Source organism: Trachemys scripta, chromosome 14 (assembly GCF_013100865.1).
Source record: "Trachemys scripta elegans isolate TJP31775 chromosome 14, CAS_Tse_1.0, whole genome shotgun sequence".
Taxonomy (NCBI): domain Eukaryota; kingdom Metazoa; phylum Chordata; order Testudines; family Emydidae; genus Trachemys; species Trachemys scripta.
Genome location: NC_048311.1, coordinates 20079250 through 20102795, shown reverse-complemented (window position 1 = coordinate 20102795; position 23546 = coordinate 20079250). Strand labels below are relative to the sequence as shown.

General features: G+C 42.1%; 1 protein-coding gene across 1 annotated transcript in view; it reads left to right on the top strand.

Annotated features, from left to right (window-relative positions):
- Positions 1-23546, top strand: part of SAP30BP (SAP30 binding protein) — a 57406-nt gene that overhangs the window by 9051 nt on the left and 24809 nt on the right. The window lies entirely within an intron of this gene.

Genomic DNA, 23546 nt, shown 5'->3' with positions numbered 1-23546 from the left:
CTTGTACCCACTACTATAGCAGTTAATGCCCCTAACAAGGAAAAAAGTTGCACATAGAGAACCAAGAGCTCCAACTTAATGTGAAAAAAGAAGAAAGTGGAATGGTTTAAAACACAACCCCATGGAAACCTGGAGAGGAAGAACACTTTACTCTGTCATTATGCTTCTGAAAAATAATTCACACTTTTTCATTATTTTTTTTATAACCTGACAGCCCATGTTTACTCTACAATAATCGCTTTGGGAGCATTGATATGATTATGGCTGTGCTTAAATTAACTCTTCAGTTTAGAGAAGTAATAAACATTTTAAGATAACTTAGAATCCAACTTTCTTGCTGGGAAGAGACATGAGAGGAAGGAAGGTCTTGTGGTTAAGACAGAGGACTTGGGGGGCAGGGGAGAGGAGACCGGTATTATTTTCCTAACTCTTCCACAGGCTTAGTGTAATCTTAAACAGGTTGTTTAATCTCTCTCCACCAGGAGAGGTTTCAAAGGAGGTTTCGAAGTGTCTATGAAGTGTTTTCAAGTCTTTTGAGAGAAGATGATATATTTAATGCAATTGTGTGTAACTTCTCTTCAGTCTGGAATAATACCTTGCTTTTGTACTGTACTTTTCATCAGTAGATCTCAAAGTGCCTCACAAAGGAGATGTCATTATTCCCATTTTACAGATGAGGAAACTGGAGGCACCTCAAAGCAATGTATGAAAGAAGATTTATGAAAATGCCCCAATAGGAAAGGAGACTAAAGAAAATGTAAATAGTGAACCCATTATGAGGACAGGTGGGCAAGTAGAGTTGCTGTCATCTCTCCCACTTCTGCTGCTTGTGCTGACAACGCAAGGATTAATTATTCTGACTCTTCCCAGAGAGTGGAAACATATTTTAAGAAGAATCCTGATACATAAATTAACAGCTGAACTGTTTGCCCCTTGCTTTAGTTGAGGTTTTAGTTAAGTAGCTGAACAACATTCCACATCCCATTTAAACCAGGTCTTTGAAATTATGTTTCTAAAATATAAGATCTTAATTCTTAGGCTAGATCTTTCCACCTCAAGTGCAGGATCTAATCATTCCCTCCTCAGTATAAAACATATCAGATGATAAACTGATGTTACACTAGATCAGTGATTCTCAATCTGTTTATGTGGCCCACAATGTGTTACATGTTCTGCAGGTTGAGAACCACAGCACCCCTACCCCTCTTACCACAGAGGAGGCGAGGAGACCTGGGCTCGGGGCAGGCAGATGAACCCAGACCCCACAGGGCTGGGCACCAGGAACCCGGGACCCCGGCACCAGGCCAGGAGTGGAGTGCCAGTTGTGGGCCGGCAACGAAGACCTTAGGCGCAGAGCCCCACCTAAAACCTGGCACCCCCTACCCCATCACAGCCCAGAGCCTGCCTGCCTGCCTTCCCCTCTCCTCCTCAGCCTGCCTGGAGACCCACTCTCTCACTCCCTGCTGCACTCGCCAGCACCCTGCTGGCAGGAGCCCTCCTGAAGGCAGCCAAATGTTGTCTCCCTCTCAGCCAGCCCCACTCCCATCAGACCACAGCTGCAAATTTTGAATTTTTTTTAGCACTCAGCTGGGCTGCAGCTGTGTGCTAATTGGGCCGCAGGTTGAGAACCACTGCACTAGATCTTGGCCAGCTGGACAGGGAAATATCCTTTCTGTGTGAGGAGGCAGTCTTATGAAGTTGCATTTATGTTGGGGAAGAGGTAGAAGAAATGGTAGTGAGAGCAAAAGGAAATGGAACTTTGGTAATGCTCCAGTTATATTTCCCTTATTTGTTGGCCTTAGGCATAAACAGAATAGGCATATGCCTAGGGTGCAAAATAAGAGTGCCACAAAATATCCGTTAGGCTGTTTGTTTTTTAAATGAACTGCTAGCCTGGAGAGTCCCCAATCTTGGGCTTCCTCAGGATGTCATCCTGCCAGGTGGCCCAATACCAGGTTCCTAAGGTGGGGTGGGATTTTGTTAAAATGCATCACCTTAAATCTTATCTAAGGTGCTGGTTGAGTTTTCACTAGCAATGCTACCAAGAAATCCATTGGAAAACTTCATTTTAAAAGTTCTGCTTGTAAGAGTAGCAGGAATTTCATACCTATCTTTTCCACCAAGTGGCAGTATATTTCTGTTTTATTTCTTCCCGTCCCTTTGATCTTCTTAACATGTTCAAACTAGGGAGTAAACATAATCCTGGCTATCGTAAACCCAAAGCGTGGCTAATGGAGAGCCATTTGATTAATCCACTAACAGCTTTGGATAACGTCTTTTCCAGCCAAACATAATTTTCATTCTCCATTGGTTTCATGAGAACATGGCCTGACCCACTATGGTCATACTTATCTAGCCCAGTATCCAGTCTTCCAACAGTGGCCAATGCCAGATTCTTCAGAGGGAATGAACAGGGCAATTATCAAGTGATCCATCCCTCTTGTTCAGTCCCAGCTTCTGGCAGTCTGAAATTTAGGAATACCCAGAGCATGAGGTTTCATCCCTGATCATCTTGGTTAATAGCCATTGATGGACTTATCCTCCATGAATTTATCAAATTCTTTTTTGAACCCAATTAAACTTTAACATCCCCTGGCAACGAGCTCCACAGATTGACCATGCAGTTTGTGAAGTACTTCCTTATGTTCATTTTAAACCTGCTTTTTCTTAATTTCATTGGGAGATCCCTAATTCTTGTGTTATGTGAAGGGCTAAATAGCGCTTCCTTATTTACTTTCTCCACACCATTCATGATTTTATAGACCTCTATCATATCTCCCTTTAGTAGTCTCTTTTCTAAACTGAACAATTCCAGTCTTTAATCTCTCCTTATACGGAAGCTGTTCCATACTCCTAATCATATTTTTTCTTGCCTTTCTCTGTATTTTTTCCAATTCTAACTTTTTTTTTAAGATGGGGCAATAAGAGCTGCACATAGTATTCGAGGTTTGGCCATACCATAGATTTATGTAGTGGCATTATGTTTTCCTAATTGTTCCTGACATTGTTAGCTTTTTTTGACTGCTGCTGCACACTGAGCCGATGTTTTCAAAGGGCTAGCCATGATGACTAAGATCTTCTGAGTGGTAACAGCTACTTTAAACCCCATCACTTTGTATGTCTAATTGGGATTATATTTCCCAATGTGCATTACTTTTTCCTTACAGTGTTGAATTTCATCTGCCATTTTGATGCCCAGTGACCCAGTTTTGTGAGATCCCTCTAACTCTTTGCAGTCTGCTTTGGACTTAACTATTTTGAGTGATTTTTGTATCCTCTGCAAACTTTGCCACTCCACCATTTACCCCCTTTTCCAGATCATTTATGAATATGTTGAACAGTGGTTCCAGTACAAATCCTTGGGGTACTCCACTATTTATCTCTCTCCATTGTGAAAATTAACCATTTATTCCCATCCTTTGTTTCTTATCTTTTAACCAGTTACTGATCCATAAGAGGATCTTTCATCTTGTCCCATGACTGCTTACTTTGCTTAAGAGCCTTTGGTGAGGGACCTTGTCAAAGGCTTTCTGAAACTCCAGGTACACTATATCAACTGGATCACCCATGTCCACATACTTGTGGACACCCTCTAATAATTCTAATAGCTTGGTGAGGCACGATTTCCCTTTACAAAAGCCGTAGTGACTCTTCCCCCAACAAATTGTGTTCAGCTATGTCTCTGAAATTCTGTTCTCTACTATAGTTTCAACCAGTTTGTCTGGTACTGAAGTTAAGCTTACCTACCTGTAATTGCTGGGATTGCCTCTGGAGCCTTTTTTTAAAATTGGCATTACGTTAGCTGCCCTCCAGTCATCTGATACAGAGGCTGATTTAAGAGAGTTTACAAACCACAGTTGTTAGTTCTGCAATTTCATATGAGAGTTCCTTCAGAACTGTTGATGAATATCATCTGGTCCTGGTGACTTATAATTATTTAATGTATCACTTTGTTCCAAAACCATCTTTATTGACGCCCCAGGCTGGGATGGTTCCTCAGATTTGTCCCCTAAAAAGAATGGCTCAGGTGTGGGAATCTCCCTCACATCCTTGGCAGTGAAGACTGATGCAAAGAATTCATTTAGCTTCTCCACAATGGCCTTATCTTCCTTGATGCTCCTTTAGTACCTTGATCATCCAGTGGTCCCACTGATTATTTGGCAGGCTTCCTGCTTCTGATGTACTTACAAATATTTTTTCTGTTAGATGTAAGGTATAATATTTCAGAATAAAGCCACACAGTTCACTTTTGGAAATCTGTGTTAAATGTGAGGCTTGGGTGTTCGTGTGCTGTAGAAATGGCCTGGTGCAGCTCTTTCAGGTTTTAGGGCAAGCCGAAGATGAAACCCATGCTATCCTGTTGTAAAAAGGAGATTAAACAGTTATCCTTGGATCAGTTAATTGTGCAGTTTTTCATAACCAATAAACATATGTTCTGCACAGCTGTGAGCAAATGGTGAATGAATTCTTTAAGTTTGTGCTCAGCTTCGAGGTAGGATTTTATCTGAACAGTAATCAAGCAAGACATTGATTCTCTAATTTAAATAAGGTTACGTGGGGTTAGGTTTCCTTGCGCCTGTGGCTCAGGTCCATTCCAGAGACTGCATAAAAGCAGTTCAGAATTTATTGCTGTATAGGCCAAAAACACAGAGCCTCTGAAAGGCTCATCAGGTGTCATTGCTGTCGTAGGCAAAGGCTGTGGAAGTTATAAGTGGATAAAGGTGTAATTTTCTGTACTAGTTTTATATCAAAGGGGATGGTGGGGGAATGCTTTCCAAATTTGGTCCCTACCTGTGACTCATGCAAATATAGAGAAGTGCCCAGGCTCCTCTCCTCTCACCCACACAGCTCTTATGTTTACATTTACCCTGTATCTTTTTCCTTGATTTTTTTTTTTTTTTTTTTTATCAAATTATCACAGTTGCTCTGGATGAACGTATTTCTGTTCCCTTATAGGGAGTGCCACAGGTGCACACATTCTCACTTATATCAATCATGGATGAAAACAGCCTGAATGACCGAACAGTCTGCAGCTTCTTCTTTGTCATGTTGACATTAAACTTTTGAGCCGCAAGTCCCAATAAGCTTTTCAAGTTCAGATACTGATGTGTCACACTACTGTTTCTCTTTAGCACAGGTGAAGACTAGTGGAAGTATTTTATACCCCAAAGCTGTTTGACTAACTGAAGAAGGGTGTGTTAGTGAATGGAAAGTGTGTGCCTTCAAACTGATTAGAGAAGTGTAAACTTTTACTCGGAACAGATAGTGAGCCGGCAGCTAGTTCAGCAATATGGTGTTCTAATGAAAAGAAGCACAAGCTCCTGATGGTTGTAACTTTGCAAAAAGCAGATTGATTTCTAGAATTTTCCCTGGGAAGAACTGTTCCTGGTATGAGACCCTGCCTGCTGAGTGTAAACCCAAATCCCTTTACATGGGGGATTTATAATGACCAAGAAGGTAAACCCCTTACCTGTAAGCAGATAGTCATTTAAAAATTTATATATATATAAAACTACAGAATCACAAAGAATTATATTTAGTAGGGGGAAGGAAATGATTGACAGTTCAGCTAGCATGGAAAGGACTTGGATGGATGGCATCCCACAGCCTGCATGAGCCTCTTTGGGTCCTCTCTTTTGGGTGTGAAGCCATGGGTTTAAGGCAAGAGGGAAAGGTATGGTGGCTTTGTGAACCTGGCTCTAAAATGTGGCATTCTTGGCTCTCTTATTTAGGGTGGAAAGGGTTAAGGAGCTATGTGTAATCATACAGTGTGCTTGGCCTACTGCCAGAAGTACAGAATATTGTTACTCTTTCCTTTTGTTTAACTCCTTCACTGTAAACTGGGCTAGTCATCAGGGGAAAGAGAGAAATTGGTTTGAAACAGAGTATTGGGCATACCCCTCTACTAAACTCTGATCTGAAGGATTCTGGACCTAGACATTGTGAGGATGGGACTATTAAAACAGGGCGTAGAAGTCAAGCAAAGACTTGTGAGCCCAACCCTTCTGCTCAGCTCACTTCAGATGGCATTTGCAGGGCAATCATTAACTCAAGCCCTGATTACTGTGTTGATTGCACTTGATATCAGAAAGTTAGCGTATATGGCTGCTTCCTTGCAAGTGAGGGTATGTCTACACTGCAGTTAATAACCTACAGCTCTCTGGGGCTCTAAGGGGCTGTTTAATTGAGGTATAGACGTTGGGGATTGGGCTGTAGGACCCTACAAGGTGGGAGGGTCCCGGAGCTTGCACTGCAGTCCCAGCCAGAATGTCTACGCTGAAATTAAACAGCCACGGAGACAAAGCCCTGTGAGCCCAAGTCAGCTGGCTCAGGCCAGCCACATGTTCTTAACTGCAGTGTAGACGTACCCTGAGTCCAACAACTGCTTACAGATTTTGAAAGCTTGTTGTCCTGTCAGAAGTTCCTTTTTTACAGAACCCTCCCCTCACTTTGTGCATTGGGACTCTGGGAGGCTGCCAAGTTAGACTACAGGACAAAAGAAGCAGAGGCGGTGTCAGATTTGTAGAGAAACGTGCATTTCCTAAGCAAATCTAACAAAGGGCCTTTTGATAACCTTCAGAGACATGCTCCGCTTTAACTGTAACCTTGATCCAGCCCTCCCATAGAATAATTCCTTCAGTGGATGAGTGATCCTTTGGCTACTTTAGGGAGGCAATAGCAATCATTTTGATTTGGGGGGAGGGGAGAGTAATACCAGTATGGGAGTAAGCATCCAAACCGTGATGCTTTTGATCATTCTTGCCTCCCCCAGCTCTTCCTAACTGTCGTTGTTTGCTCTCAGAGATATTACTGATTTCGGGTGATAGTTTGCTCTGTAAACCAACAGGTGAACATACAATAATGGAGTCTCTAACACTGGTATTGTCAAAGCACACTAGCAACTCTCCTCCACTCAAGGCTGTAAGACAGCTTGTTTTAAGCCCAATTTTAGAAAGCCACCTGCACCAATTTCTGCCAAAAAAAAGTGTGTGTGTGTGTGTGTGTGTGTTACTAATTTGAGCTTCATAACTCAAAACGTTTGCCCAATTAATCTTAGAATTTCCACTAAAAAAATTCTCCACCAGAGAAAGACTAAGCAGATTATATTTCAGGCCAAAGGATTTTTTAGGGAAATTCTAAGTTTAATTGGGCAAACATTTTGAGTTATGAAGCTCAAATTAGCAACTTTTAAAATGTTCCTAATATCTTTAGGTTCACTCAACCAGCTGTGGGATACATGTAACTCTCAAATATAGGGAATGGATATCATAAGCAATAGGAATTAGTATTAACATGTCTTAAAAGGATGAGCTTCCATATGAGGAGAGGTTAGAAAGACTGAGACTGTTCAGCGTAGAAAAGAGATGACTAAGGGGGACCTGATGAAATTAATAGGCAGAAGATTTAAAACATAAGGAAGTACTTCTTCACACAACACATAGTCAACCTGTAGAATTCATTGCCAGGGGATGTTGTGAATACCAAAATTATAACTGGGGTCAAAAAAGAATTTGATAAGTTCATGGAGGACAGATCCATCAATAGCTATTAGCCAAGATGGTCATGGGTGCAACCCCATGCTGCAGGTATCCCTAAACCTCTGACTGCCTGAACCTGGGACTGGATGACAGTGGCTGGATCACTTAATACAGTAAAAATTGTTTTATCTGGCACTTCACCAATCGGAAAGCTCTATAAACTGGCACTTCTGATCTTCACTGAAATTCCGGTTTATAGTCCAGTTTGTGTGGGGCCGGCAGGAGGTTGGAGCACGGGAGGGAGTGTGGAGCGCGGTCTCTGGGAGGGAGTAGGGGTGCAGGAGGGGTCTCGGGGCAGTGGGTTGGGGCGCAGGAGGTGGTGTGGGGTGCCGGATCTGGGGGGCATTCACCTTGGGTTGCTCCATTGCTCTTCTCTTCAGGAATCCACCAACCCTGAAAATGTACTTCAAGTTATTGCTCTCTGATTTAGACTTTAAATGCTGTACAATAAACCATTCTCTGCAGGAGTAGCACTGTGTCCACTGAACATTATATCAGTGTTCTCGTTTCTCTTGGCTTCCTGCAATCAGAACACCTGCTTGTTCTGCCTAGTTTTACACAGTAATTCACTGATTGTGCCCCTCCCTTATTCTCAGCACTAGAGACCTTGCCTTTCAACTTCCCATTAAGAAACCAAAAGTATTGAGAGGCTTCACTGATGTTGTTATGCCTGGAAGGTTTTTCAGAAGAGTACAGATAAGTCAGTTTCTTGTACAGTCCTCACCCACTATTTAAAATAAATGCTCTTTGTATCAGAAATTAAAGCAGTTGGTGTATCTCCGGAAGTCGACGCTAGCCTCGTACTGTGGACGCGGTCCGCCGACTAGAGCACCTAGAGCATTTTATGTGAGGACACACACAATCGGCTGTATACAACCGATTTCAATAAAACCGGCTTCTATAAATTCGAACTAATTTCGTAGTGTAGACATACCCTTAGCCACTTTTTCTAGGCAGGTGGGCATGGTTACAAGTAGCTTTATCTGCCCGAGTATATTGGCAAATGCTAAACACAATTTGACATGAAAGAATGAACCTGGCACTGAAAGTTTTATTCTAATTTTCTCTCGCGCGTTTTCCCCCCCTTTGCCTCTAGCCCATTTGGCTTGACAACTGCAGAGAGATTGTAGCATTGTTGGCTTAAAACTTTGGGTTCAAAGCTGCAGCCCTGAATTCAGTAAACCAATTCTTATGAACTGTTTTGGAAGATGAGTAGGCACGTATTTGGACATGTCTCATTCCTCCCCTGCCAGGCATACAAGCCGCAACAGACTCTTCACTCCCTGAAGTGCTGAATACCAAAGATTATTGACATAGGTGTGGCTCGTCTCTTCAGCGAGAGCCATGAAAGATTTTTTTTTTTTTAAATCTGTTTTATAAAAACTTCCAGAACACTGAGTAACTTGTGGTGCCACTTTCCTTGCATTCTTTTCACCAGCTAGAGCTAGACTGGAAGAATATGCACGTTTTGTATTAAAGCATGACTTATTTTTTTGACCCTCTGACTACCTGCAGAGAAACCTGCTGTTTTATTTTACATTCCTGGCATTGTAACTTTTCTATTAAATGTTCTTGAATGGTGCCAGATTGAGAGCCCTGGAACTCTCTCCTTTTACTTACAGAGCCATGACAGCATACAGCATCAGTGCAAATCTTCCACTTATCCCATATCATAACCAACCCTTTCATGCCTAGAGGTGATCCCTCAGGCATGGTCTACACTACAGTTAGGTTGACCTAAGCTACCTTAACTCTGTAAGCTACTAAAATGTAGCTCCCACCGATGTAACTCACCTACTACACCAACTTAATAACTCCACCTTCGCGAGAGGCATGGCACTTAAGTCGATGTAGGTAGGTCAACGCAGTGTCAGTGTAGACACTGCTTTGCTGACATTGACTGTTGCTGCCTTTCAGAAACCGTCCCACAATTCCAAATGCTGTCAGGTAAATTGGTTCAAGCGCTCCTCGTGAGAACGAGCACCGCCGACACAAGGGGCATAGCATGGACGTGTAAAACCAATTCAATTACATCAACATACAGCCACCGCAGTAACTTGGGTCGATTTAATTTTATAGTGTAGACTTTGCCCTCAGTCTCCAGAGCGTATTCAGTCCTGGGCCTTTCTGAGAGTGACAGCAGAGGTGCAAATAGTGCCGCATGTGCTGATGGCTCAGTTTTGTGCTATGGACACCTGCCACTGGGAGACAAATTGAGATTACCAAGACAGCAGTCTTTCATACCATTTTAAACTTCCTTATAGCAGTGCATTGTGCGTGCTGGAAACTAATTTGGCACAGGGAATCCTTCTCTAAACAATGCTTGGTGGATATGAGTTTCTGATGTGCTTCCTAGAGAATGAAAATCTTTATTGCACCCTTTTTCTGCTGGCATAAATAATTAACCCCACAACTGCTAGGATAATGTGCTTTTTCATGGATTTTTATTAACTAACCTTGCAACTTCTTCTCTCATTTTTCAAATTAATGAACAATATCTTTCCTCCATCACTTGCCATGGGTCCTTCTCTAGCGTTAAATATCTGTCTGCAGCAGTATAGTCCTCTTTGGTTGTTGCTCTTACCAGCTCTCTGAATTTCTGCTATGGCACTTCTTCAAAGTCTAGAGAAAGAGATTAAGGAATTTCAACTGGATGTACTTGGCAAAGAATTATTGCACAAGAAGAAATTCCCTTTGCCAGCACTTTTGCATTTTTCTGTTGCTGCTGTTGCTGAGATCTAAGTTTTCTCACAACTCAGCTTCACCTTCAATTTAATCCTGCTGTGAAATAATCCTTAAAGAAAATTCTCAAAATGATTTGACATTTCAATCATTGCCATGTGATACTGATATTTATGATCTCACAAAGTTGCCATTCTTAATTCTCTGTGGAATCAAATAGGAGGCAGAAATGGGTGGGCTTCCCACAGCAATAAACAGCTCTATTGAGCTTGTCCACTTTTAATGGGAATTACCAGAGGCTATATTTGGCTACTTTTATGACTAAACTTGTTGCTTTCATTCAAAATGGAAATCACTGAATCAGAACTAATAGATAAGAACGGCCATACTGGGTCAGACCAAAGGGCCATCCAGCCCAGTATCCTTTCTTCCGACAGGTGCCCCAGAGGGAATGAACAGAACAGGTAATCATCAAGTGATCCATTCCCAGCTTCTGACAAACAGAGGCTAGGGACACCATCCCTGCCCATCCTGGCTAATAGCCATTGATGGACCTATCCTCCATGAACTTATCTAGTTCTTTTTTGAACCCTGTTAGTCTTGGCCTTCACAACATCCTCTAGGGAGGAGATCCATAGGTTGACTGTGCATTATGTGAAGAAATACTTCCTTTTGTTTGTTTTAAACCTGCTGCTTATTAATTTCATTTGGTGACCCCTAATTCTTGTTATGAGAATGAGTAAATAACAATTCCTTATTTACTTTCTCCACACCAGTCATGATTTTATAGACCTCTACCGTATCCCCCTTTAGTAGTCTCTTTTGTCCCAGTCTTATTAATCTCTCCTCATATGGCAGCCGTTTCATACCCCTAATTATTTTTGTTGCCTTTTCTGAACCTTTTCCAATTCCAATATATCTTTTTTGAGATGGGACAACCACATCTGCATGCAGTATTCAAGATGTGGGCGTACCATGGACTTGTATAGAGGAAATATATGTTCTGTCTTACTATCTATCCCGTGCTTAATGATTCCCAACATTCTGTTCACTTTTTTGACTGCCGCTGGATGTTTTCAGAGAACTATCCACAATGACTCCAAGATCTTTCTTGAGTGGTAACAGCTAATTTGGACCCCATCATTTTATATGTATAGTTGGAATTATGTTTTCCAAAGTGCATTACACCTCTACCCTGATATAACGCGACCCGATATAACACGAGTTCGGATATAACGTGGTAAAGCAGTGCTCGGGGGGGGGGGGGGGGGGGTCTGTGCGCTCCGGCAGATCAAAGCAAGTTCGATATAACGCAGTTTCACCTATAACGCAGTAAGTTTGTTTGGGGTTTTTTTGGCTCCCGAGGACAACGTTATATCGGGGTAGAGGTGTACTTTGCATTGATCAGCATTGAATTTCATCTGCCATTTTGTTGCCTAGTCTCCCAGTTTTGTGAGATCCTTTTGTAGTTAAGTCCCAGGCAGACTGCGAAGAGCTATCTTGAGTAGTTTTGTATCCTCTGCAAATTTTGCCACCTCACTGTTTACCCTTTTTTCCAGATCATTTATGAATATGTTGAATAGGACTAGTCCCAGTACAGACCCCTGGGGGACACCGCTATTTACCTCTTTCCATTCTGAAAACTGAGCATTTATTCCTACGTCTTATTTCCTATCCTTTAACCAGCTACCAATCGATGAGAGGACCTTCCCTCTTATCCCATGACAGCTTACTTTGCTTAAGAGCCTTTGGTGAAGGACCTTGTCAAAGGCTTTCTGAAAATCTAAGTACACTGTATCCACTGGATCCCCTTGTCCACATTCTGATCCCCTCAAAGAATCGTAGTAGATTGGTGAGGCTTGACTTCCCTTTACAAAAACCATGTTGACTTCCCCCCACAAATTATGTTCGTCTATTTGTCTGACAATTTTTGTTCTTTAATATAGTTTCAACCAGTTTGTCCGGTACTGAAGTCAGGCTTACCGGCCAGTAATTGTCGGGATCACCTCAGGAGCCCTTTTTAAAAATTAGTGTCACATTAGCTATTCTCCAGTCATTTGGTACAGAAGCTGAATTAAATGATAGGTTACAAACTACAGTTAGTTATTCTGCAATTTCACATTTGAGTTCCTTCAGAACTCTTGGGTGAATAGCATCTGGTCCTGGTGACTTATTACTGTTCAGTTTATCAATTTGTTCCAAAACCTCATTTAATGACACCTCGATATGGGACAGTTCCTCAGATTTGTCACCTAAAAAGAATGGGAATCTCCCTCACATCCTCAGCCATGAAGACCGATGCAAAGAATTAATTTAGCTTCTCCGCAATGGCCTTATCGTCCTTGAGTGCACCTTTAGCATCTCGATTGTCCAGTGGTTGTTTAGCAGGCTTTCTGCTTCTGATGTACTTAACATTTTTTGGCTATTCCGTTTTGAGACTTTGGCTAGTTGTTGTTCACATTCCTTTTTTGGCCTTCCTAATTATATTTTTACACTTCATTTGCCAGAGTTTATGCTTTCTATTTTCCTCACTAGGATTTAACTTCCACTTTTTAAAAGATGCCTTTTTGTCTTTCACTGCTTCTTTTACTTTGTTTAGCCATGGTGGCACCTTTTTGGTTCTCTTACTAAGTTTTTTTTTTTTTTTTTTTTAATTTGGGGTATCCATTTAAGTTGAGCCTCTATTATGGTGTCTTTAAAAAGTTTCTATGCAGCTTGCAGGGATTTCACTTTTGGCACTGTGCCTTTTAACTTCTGTTTCACTAAATTCCTCATTTTTGTGTAGTCCCCCTTTCTGAAATTAAATGCTACAGTGTTGGGCAGCAGTGGTGTTTTCCCCGCCACAGAGATGTTAAATTTAATTATATTATGGTGACTATTACCAAGTGGTCAAGCTATACTCGCCTCTTGCCCCAGATCCTAAGCTCCATTTAGGACTACATCAAGAATTGCCTCTCCTCTTGTGGGTTCCAGGACTAGCTGCTCCAAGCGGCAGTCATTTAAGGTCATTTAATCAACTTCACTGACTAATGGAAATGAGCAGAGGTGGATTCAAAGTTCTGGCAACCCCAGTCAAGTGCTTGTTTGCTCCAATTGGTCTTTAATTGGTCTGTTTGGACAATCAGTGAGAGCTGGTTTGGTTTGGTTTGTTTTTTTACTGCTCTTAAACATGTGTATGCCACCATATTTGGGACCATTGCTTGTGATACCGAGAGCCCTTACTTTGCACTCCTGTAGCTGAAGCTCTGCTAATGCTTTACAGACACCAAACTCCTCATCCCTGTGAGGAAGATGCTAGTCCCATTTTAAAGGTGAGGAATCTGAGGCACAGAGGTTTAGTGACTTGCTCCAAATGCCACAGTGATCCAGGCTCTGCTACTAAACCAGAATACAAGAGCCTTGGCTCAGGGCCCTTTGCTGTAACCCCTGGTTAGAAGCTGCTACTCTAAATAACAGATATATTTGAAAACTATTAAAACACCAAGTGTCAGATGAATGGAATCAAATTTCAAGCAGGAACTATTTTAAAGGCTCTCCTGCTGTAGAAGTTCCTTTATCTCAAACATTTTATCATTTTCAGACTTGGCAAGTCTTGTTTGGCTGGGGGGTTTTTGTTGGTTTTTTTTGCCATAGAATTGAAGTGAACTTGCAGTGGATTTGCCCAGACTTAATATAGCTTAAAAAGTAAAAGTCAGTGTCAGCTGGGTCTGCTCTTTTCTTTTGTAAGTTCCTAAAGATAGGGAAAGAGTCTGAGGAGTTCTTTCCTGTCTTGTTCTTTCTTCCTCACTGTCTACAACACCTCAGAGTGTGCAGACTGTATAGAAGTCTCATATTGCAGTATGAAAACAGTCAATTCTTCCCTAGAGGTGGCTCGCCGCTGTGCTTTTCAGTGCTTTCAGAATATGGCCCCAGCGGCTTCCTCTCATATTTCTGATAAGTTCATTTTCTCCTCCGGAGCTGGGCAGTTTGCCTGGAGCGATGTGACAGAGCTGGCAAACAGGATATGGCCATAGGAAATGGGCTTGTGTTGGGCTTTCTCCCAGGATTCTCCTTTTCTTTTTTATTTTGTTGGGAAAGGAAATAAAACTTTGTACTTTTGTTCCCCCCTCCCCACACACACTTGGACTTTATTCTGTTTATCAGATTCTCTAATGTAGCATATGTTACAACTGACAAACTTTGGTGGGTGAAAGGTGAAATTTTCATTTCTTTCTGCAGCTCACTCTTCGCTCTTAACTCCTCAAATCTGATGGATTTCAATATTTTGTCTGTCTCTGTTGTAGGAATGACTAGGTTATCCAGCTAACTACGTATACTGGAGCATGTGCATTGCCTGGAGATGAGAAGGGTTGAGAAATTAATCCTAAACTCTTTCCTGTCTACATATAGGTATTCTTCCCTCTTGCTTTGTTATGGCTGGTATTGGAGATGGAAGTATTTGCGTCCAGACTTTAGATCCTTTCTGCAGCAGAATGATACTGTTGCCTTAGCAGATTCTTTAACAAGAGACAGTTTCACTCCCCTCCTCCTCCCCTCCACCCAGTGCATGAATTGTTGTAGAGAGGAAAAAATGTCCATTCACTTCTAGCTGTACCTACGTTCATGTGGGGTGAAACCTACTGTAATGACCTTACCACCAATAGGCAAGTATCTTTGTATTGGTCAAACACTGTACTAAAAACTTGGATTAAAGGTAGTCTTCTACTAAGCAATATATTCTGCTGAACCTTGTGGGTGGTCACATGTGTTGCTGTAACTACTTTCCATCTCTTTACAAATGTACTTTTGTGTAAATAGCTGTCCCTGTAACAAATCAGTCTCTGCCAGCCCGATCTCCAGTATCATCAGTGTGCTTTGAATCTGGACACTGAATTGCAACAATCAGTGGGTTCGTTTAATTTAGTGTCTCTCTCTCAGGGCCAGCTCCTGGGTTTTGACTGCCCCAAGCAGCCAAAAAAAAAAAATCGTGATCGCAATCTGCCGCGGCAATTCGGCGGGAGGTCCTTCACTCCGAGCGGGAGTGAGGGACCGTCCGCCAAATAGCTGGACGTGCCACCCCTCTCCGGAGCGGCCGCCCCAAGCACCTGCTTGCCAGGCTGGTGCCTGGAGCCGGCCCTGGTCTCTCCTGATGTCCAGCCATGCCAGCCTGTCAGTTAACATGTTCTTGTTTTGGCTGGGATTGAACCAGTGAGGACTGGCATCCAGTTATTTACACAAGGTCCCTGGCTTTGGAACTCTCTACCTCTCACTTTTCAGGGCACTGTACCCATTGTGATCTGCATATGTGGACTTGTTTTTACAACTTTGTTCAATTACCAGCTACCAAGTTGATGAGCACTAAAGAAATGTCTAAATAAATCAGATGGCATCATGCCTCAGGATGCACAGGCTGGGAAAGGATAATTACACTGTCAAGGTGCGTTTAAAATTATTATGAACGTGTCCAAAGGCCCTGATGAGGATCACGGTCCCATTGCGCTGATCAGGATCACGGTCCCATTGCGCTGGGTGCTGTACAAACTAGTAGGAGGACACTGTAAACTCTTTGGAATAGGCATGAACTAATTTTAGACCAGATGGAATGAACGGATATAATAAATGAAAGGAAGGAGGATATGATTAAGAGATGCAAGATCAGGCTAATTATGCAAAAACTTGGTGCTTCTAACCCATTGGATTGTTTTAATAGATGCTAATCAGCAGTGGTGGGGAAACTAGAGAGTTTGTGGGTCTGGCTTGATTGAAAAAGCATGGGAAAGGAGAGAACCCAAGCTGGGGAATTGGACACCGACTTCTCCGTCAATCCAATTTCACAACTTGGATCTTGTTTTAAGCACCCAAGTACCTCTTGACATTATATGCTTTCCTTCCCCACAAGGTAGTTATTTTCCCTCTCTTCTCTGCCCCCTCATCTTCTGCATGATTAAAATGCACTCCTAGTAATTTTATGCCTCTGCAGTTGTGAAGTTGATAGCTCTTGCCAAAGGGTACCAATCCTAATCCCAGTAGCTGCTGTGTTCCATGGTGTGGGGGTGTGCTTTGTACTGGCTTTATGGATTTTGTTTCAGGAAGGATTTAGCAAGCATTGTTGTAAATAAGTCCATTCTTTCCATCAAATAAAATGGACTTTTCTCGGGAAAATCTTTTGAAGCTTAAATTCTTCAGTGTCAGATTCATATTGTTTTCATTTCCTTCCTATGTTTTAATCTCTGTTCCCACTGAGGGGATTGCTATTGAGTTTTGCAGTGGGACCTGATGGTAGGCTGTGATCTTATGTGTTTTTTTAACCTTCCATAGTGTGGACACACCCTGCAGTTTTGTTGGACTGAATCTCTTACTAACAGTCCATATCTTGTCACAGTAGGATGAGGAGTTTAACTAGAATGCATTGCTTTCATGTTACAATTCTTACATGTAACCAGCAGAAACAGTGCCTGTCCTTCGTCAACAGGTATGAATCCATCTTGGTGGTTCAGTTTAATAATAAATACAACCGTTGGGCTGCCAGAGGGAGTGTCTCATTGCCCGAGGCTTGAAAAAGGCACTTGCCTACTTGCTCAACAGTAGTAAATGGGAAAGTTTTTTTTCCTGAATGCTAGCAGAACAGCAATACTGAAACTTAAATAGCAGCTGAAGTCAGTCATTGGTGAAAATAATACTCTTGTAAGTTTCACTAAACTGCTCTGGAACACCTGGACCAGAAATCATATGGCTTGTTATGCATGAGATCGGTCTAGAGATCTTAGAAATATAGGTGATCAGAGGTCCCTAAAATCTGACTTTTATATTTCCTTGCTCTGCACCTCCATCCACCTGCACCAGATGCTGACCATTAGCAGCATGTCAGTAAGATTTATTCTCACCTTCACTACTGCTCAGAAGCTGTAAGCAGCAGTAGTGAAACTGACCAGTCTGGCAAATGTCATGGTGTGTGATGCTGCTGGGAGTAGCTGTGAACATTATCATGTTGATTGAGGGATGAACAGCAGGAGGGGATAGATGGCAGTGAGGAGCTGACCTTCCCAGCAGGGGAGGTGAGGGAGAGAATTGTGGGGTACACCTTCCTTGATAAGGGTAAGAGGAGAGTGATGGGAAGGGTCTCCCCTTCTAATGGGAGAAAAAGGGAGAGACTATTTTACACTAGTATTCCCACTGTTCTGAGCACTAGTGGCACTGCAGTAGTGCAAGCTTTGTTTTCAAACAGAAGGTTTTCTCCAAGGTCTGCCTTTAGTATAAAACCTCAGTAAGCAGAGATTCTCTCTCAAGTGCGTCTCTTTAGCCACAGCCATGGCTGCCATAAAACTGAGTAAATTCTTTACATCTCAGGAGCACATATCCATGGTCTCTTGAGACTGAAAGATGCCTACTACTACTTAGTGAATATATTTACTCTGTCCTTCACAAAATGAGGTGGGGAAAAGCCCCTTTATTTTACACTTTTTTTTTATCCTGGCGCCTTATGTAAACGGATAAGATCCCTTACTCTGGGGTTTAAAATTTTTCTCCACTTTACAGTCAAAATATGTTCCTTTTGTTAAATGCTCTGGAAAACTTGCTAGTCAGTGTCAAGAAATGGATATTCTTTTCCACTTACCACGCTAAAGTATTGCAACCCTTCACTTTTATATTGTGCCTCTTTACATTATTCCTCAAAGCTTTCCCTCCCTCACCTTTTAACTTGGTCTGGGATCAGATCCATAGCACATTAAATTTAAGAAACAGTTAACTGTACTTAAACACCCTCACTTCTGCTTCATGTGTTGAAGCCTATGCTAAAGTCAATGGGAAGCATTCAGAGTAAAGCCTTTGTTTATATGAAGTCCCACGAACACTAATGGGAGTTATGTCTAAGGCCATGTCTGCACTACAGGCGCTATAGTGGCATAGCTGTGGAGCTTTATCTGCACTGCTGTAACCTCGTAGCATCGATGCAGACTATAGCAATGGAAGGGGCTTTTCCATCACTGTAGGAATTCCACCTCCCTGAGTGACAGTAACTAGGTTGATGGGAAGCATTCTTCCATCAATCTAGCTGCCTCTACGCTCGGGCTTACTTCAGCATAGCTATGGTGCTCAGACGTGTAGATTTTTCATACCCCTGTGCCTTGTACCTTTGTTAACCTATATTTTAAGTATAAACTAGGCCTTAATGCTATGTGGACCTTTTGAGAAGTTAGGAGTTCTGTGCTCCCAGGAGGTGCTGGTGGATGTAGACAGTCTAAGTAAGTTGTAATCTCTTTGCCATTTTCTAAGGTCTTGTCTACACTAGTGGGGTATGGCGACCTAAGTTATGATACTCCCAGCTACGTGAATAACTTAACTGGAGTCGACGTAGCTTAGATTGACTTACTTCGGTGGCTTCGCTGTACTGTGTTGACGGGAAACACTCTGCCCCATCAACTTATCTTACTCTTCTCAGGGAGCAGGTGTGCCGGAGTCTTTATTAAACCCACTAAGTCAACTCCCGCTGCATCAATTGCAGCAGCGTCGATCTCCCTGGTAGTGAAGACAAGTCCTTAGGGCTTGTCTACACATGGAATTATTCTGGGTTAACTCCACGTGTGGACTCATGTACTGGAAGGGAGAGAAAGTGGCTTTTTCTGAATTTGTTTAACACACTTTGGAAGAAGATTAAGATAAGTCTGCATAAGATGCTTTTATTCTGTAATTAATGTCCCCCACATGGAGTTATTCTGGAATAGCTACGACATTCCAGAATAACTTTCATGTGTAGACAAGTCCTTACTGTATGACCTTGGGCAAGATGTTGAAATTCTATTTTCACATCTACTACATAGGGATACTTGCCTGGTGCAAAGGATGTTGAGGATTACTAGATGAACAACACTCTGAGCAAGTAAAGTACCATGTAGGGGCTAAGAGAACCAGTCCTTCATTTTCATAGCAAGCCATTTGTAAAGTTTGAAATGAGGGACTTAATGAAAGATTGTTTAGATGCATTCAGCTTAATTAATCATGGGAACAGCAGGTATACTTCATTCGTCAGTAAGCAAAATTCATATCCTCTGGGCAGAGGGTGTGGTTATGATTCCTTAGAACTTGTTTTCTTCTTTGTGCATGTTTAGAGTTTCTGATGTCTTAGTTGTGCCCTGAGGATGTGGAGACTGGACTTGCTGGTGTGACTGCAGTTCTGGGTAGTCTGGAGATGATGGCATCATGCCTGTCTTGTGCAGATGGCTCCTTTGGTTAAATATATATCTCTACCAAGTGTTAGGAATCCATTTTGTATAAACCGCTGTAAATGGGGAAGACTCTTTCCTTCTAGGAACTGTAGAGCGCAAGCCAAGATAAAGAAATATTTACCTCCCAGAAATCAATACTTTATTTGTGATTTTGGAATTTCATAGAATCACACCAATCCTGTTCAGAGCTAATTTATTTTATATGTTGCACTTCTTAAAAATCAATTTTTGCTTCTTAAAACAAGAATTTTACCAAGCGGAATTTCAGTCATCCAGTTACTACTGTTAAGACTATTGTCTGCTCTTTCCTGAGGCCTGGCCTGAACTACAGGGTTAGGTTGATGTAAGCCACTTTGCATGGACCTACCTATAGAAGTGTCTTCACCTAAATTTGGCTCCTGTCAGTGTACGTGCCTCTCTATGCCTATTTAGTAACACCACCTCCCTGAGCAGCATAGTGTCATGGTCAGTGTAATTAGGTTAACTCAGGAGCCATCCCACAATGCCTCACACTGACAATACAATTGATACAAGTGCTCCTAGTGAGAACACGCACTGCTGACACAAGGAGCCAAGTGTGAACACACACAAGCTATTTAATTTGGGATGGATCACTTGATGATTACCTGTTCTGTTCATTCCTTCTGAAGCACCTGGCATTGGTCACTGTCGGACGACTGGGTACTGGACTAGATGAACCATTAGTCTAACCCACTGTGGCTGTTATTATGTTAAGTAGTTAGATCAACATAATTTTGTAGTGCAGACAATGCCCTCTGTTTCAGATTTACTATTGCAAAGATTGCTCCAGATGATTTAAAGGTGACCTGCAAATGGTGTTTTGAAAATTCAGTAACTTTACCTATATGTGGTGAATACCCTTCTTAGCACAGTTATTAGCTTAAAACCATGATAATAAGTGAGTGGCCTGCTGAATGCTTTCTTAGCCTGGTTATTTGGGAAAGTTACCGCATTTCTAAAAACTGTTGAATTTCTGACCATTTCCTTTGGTCACCATTAAGTATGTTCATAGCAGTATAATTCATTCCAGTGGGATCTCCTTGCATGGTTCTGTGTACCACTCTCATTCACTCGTTAATGTCATCTAGGTATTCCTTGTGGAAAAACGAGGAGAGGTCAGAACTCTAGATAAAGGCTAGGGACAATAGGTACTTACTTGAAGTAGTCCTCTTTCCCCATAGGTGTCCCCTCAGAAGAAAAGAACTATCAAATAACTACCTCACTATGGGTGGAGTGAAAAGTAGTCCTCCTCCTCCCCCCCAAAAAAGATGTTAAGATTTAAATTTGTGTATTTAGTGTTTAGATATCCGGGTGAACAGAGAGATAATATGTATATAGTGAGATCTGTTAGGCTGTGTAATAGTCTCCCAGGAGACACAGTGCTTGAGACATGATTAAACCACTCTAGGAAAAATCTTGCATTGGTTGGAGGGGAAGGGACCCAATGATTCTCTTCCATATCTGTAACTGTATGAACTTGTTTTTTCATAGGCTAGTCTGTTGTGCTCATTCTTGGTATGTGAGTATTTCACATTTTATGAATTTGCCCTCACAGCAATCCTATGAGGTAGGGAAGGATTATCCCCATTTCACAGATGGGATGCTGAGGCACACACAGTTAGTGATTTACCCACAGTCTCGCACTGTTTGTTAGGAATACAGGAACAGACCCCCCACATCACCCGAGTCCCAGTCCAGTGCTTTAACCAGAAGACAATGTCCCTCCTCTCGGTGGATGGTTGAAATTACTTGCTGGGACATTTCCTGCAGACTCCTAATTTAAGTATCTATTTTTAATTTTCTCCTGAATATATCATCTGTCAAAAGGCTTTTAAATGGCCTGAGAGAACAGGTGGTAGGATACTGGCATCTAGAGACTACAGTGTGGTCACATTAGCTATGTATAGGAAGATCAGTACTACCAAAGACACAATAGTCCAGTCCACTTCAGTTCCACATAAAAGGAGAAGACTGGTTCCTAGCCAGCTGGCTAGCAGGCACATGTGTTCCTCCATGTACCTCATTTTTTAAAATAGCCCCAGCCTTATGTTTCTATGACCCGAATGTAGTCGCAGCCACAATGCTTTTTAATGAAAGGCAGTAAATATCACTACACTTCATTTAGTTCTACAAAAGGAATGCTGGGTTTTTGATCCCGAAGGCACTGAATCCCCCTGGGAATTAGTGATTTTTATAATGCCAGCCTGAATTTGGCACAGCAAATGTCCAAATTAGCTTACTGACCTCTCCTTCTCTTCCCCTCACCCAACATAAAAAGCCCCTCCTTAATGGAGTATAGTGGTGAAAGTTTGGTTCCTAAGCAACAAGGAGGCAGCATTGTGTTCATTTCAGGTTGAATGAATAGATTCAGTGTTCTGAGAAGCTGAGGAATTTTGGACACAGAGCCCAATGAATCGTGAAAGGCTTTTTTGGGAAGAGGGTGGTGGTTAGAATACTGTTGCCACGGCTGCTTCAGAGCCCTTGTGTCATTTGGGGAGAATTGTGTAAGAACTAGTCATTTTCCTGGGACCTTCGAAGTGTTATGGTGCTTGCTTCCAAAGTTGGCCCTGGATAATCTTTAATCACATTCGACACCTTTTTCCATAACCCCCTTCTCTTGTAGAAATCCATACTGCCAAATTCTGCTCTTGTATGTATGTAAATGTAGGTTCAAAATAACCTCACATGAGTGTAACCATGAACAGTTTGACCCATGGTCTTATCACTACTTCTGCTTAGCAATCCTCTCAAATCAGCAATATTTCCTGTTGTGATGAATAACTCTTACCTGATGCATCTGAGGCGCTCTGTCAGCAAAGATAATGAACTGGTGTTGCTTCTGAGCCTGCGTCTCTTCTGGTGCTTGGATATTACTACTATTCTGTAGTGCTAATCACACTGTTGGAGTACACCTCTACCCCGATATAATGCTGTCCTCGGGAGCCAAAAATTTTTACCGCGTTATAGGTGAAACCGCATTATATCGAACTTGCTTCGATCCGCTGGGGGGCGCCCCCCCCCCCCCCCCCCCCCGAACACTGCTTTACTGCGTTCTATCCGAATTTGTGTTATATCGGGTCGCGTTACATCAGGGTAGAGGTGTACCTTGTCAAAAGACTGATAGACGAGCAATTTCACTTCTCCATTTGACTATTTCCCCCTTTTTCATGGTAGTCTCGCTGACCTCTCGGACAGCATTGAGGTCTACCAAACAATTTATATGGGATCTTGTTTACATTTATGTCCCTTTAACGGAATTCTAATATTGAATTCTGAGTTGTGAATGAATAAAAAGGCTCCCTAATAAAAGGAAGACACTTTAGCTGTGCACAATTGTCTAAGTGTATTGTATGTTTAGGGGTGGTGGGAACCTTCCTCTGAAGCACTGAGTATTCTCCACTGTCAGTGGTCAAGTACCAGTCTTGATGAATCAATGATCTTTTGATCCAGTTTGGTCAATCCTTAAGACCTGATCCTCCCTCCCACCCCCAGAGGTGTTGAGCACCCCAACTGTCACTGGGAGCTGAGAATGCTCAGTGCTCGTAGAAAGCAAGCTTTAATTCCTAGATAAAATTGTCTTTGCAAGAATAGAAAGCATCCTGTAAGGGGGTTTGATGGTGTTCGTGATGTAAGTAGTTCTGCTCATCTGTAGGTTATAGTGGATCACAATGTGATGCAGTTGCAAAAAAGGCCAATGTCATTTGGAGGTGTATTAGCAGGAGTGTTGAATGTAATTGTCCCGCTCTTTTTGGCATTGGTTAGGCCTCAGCTGGAATACCTGTTCGCTTTAAGAAATACGTGAACAGATTGCAGAGAGTCCAGAGAAGAACAAAAAAATGATAAAAACTTAAGAAAATCTGACCTAGGAGGAACGGTTAAAAATACTGGGCATCTTTAGTCTTGAAAAAAAGACTAAGAAGGGGACCTGATAAGTCTTCACTGTCCTCTTTATAACAGCCCTTAACATATTTGATCAATTGTTCTCCATGTCCACTGAAGGCAAGACAAGAATATTGGGCTTGGTCAGCAGCAAGGGAGATTTAGATTAGGAAAAAATTTCTAATTATAAAGGTAGTTAAGTTCTGGAATACGCTTCCCATGG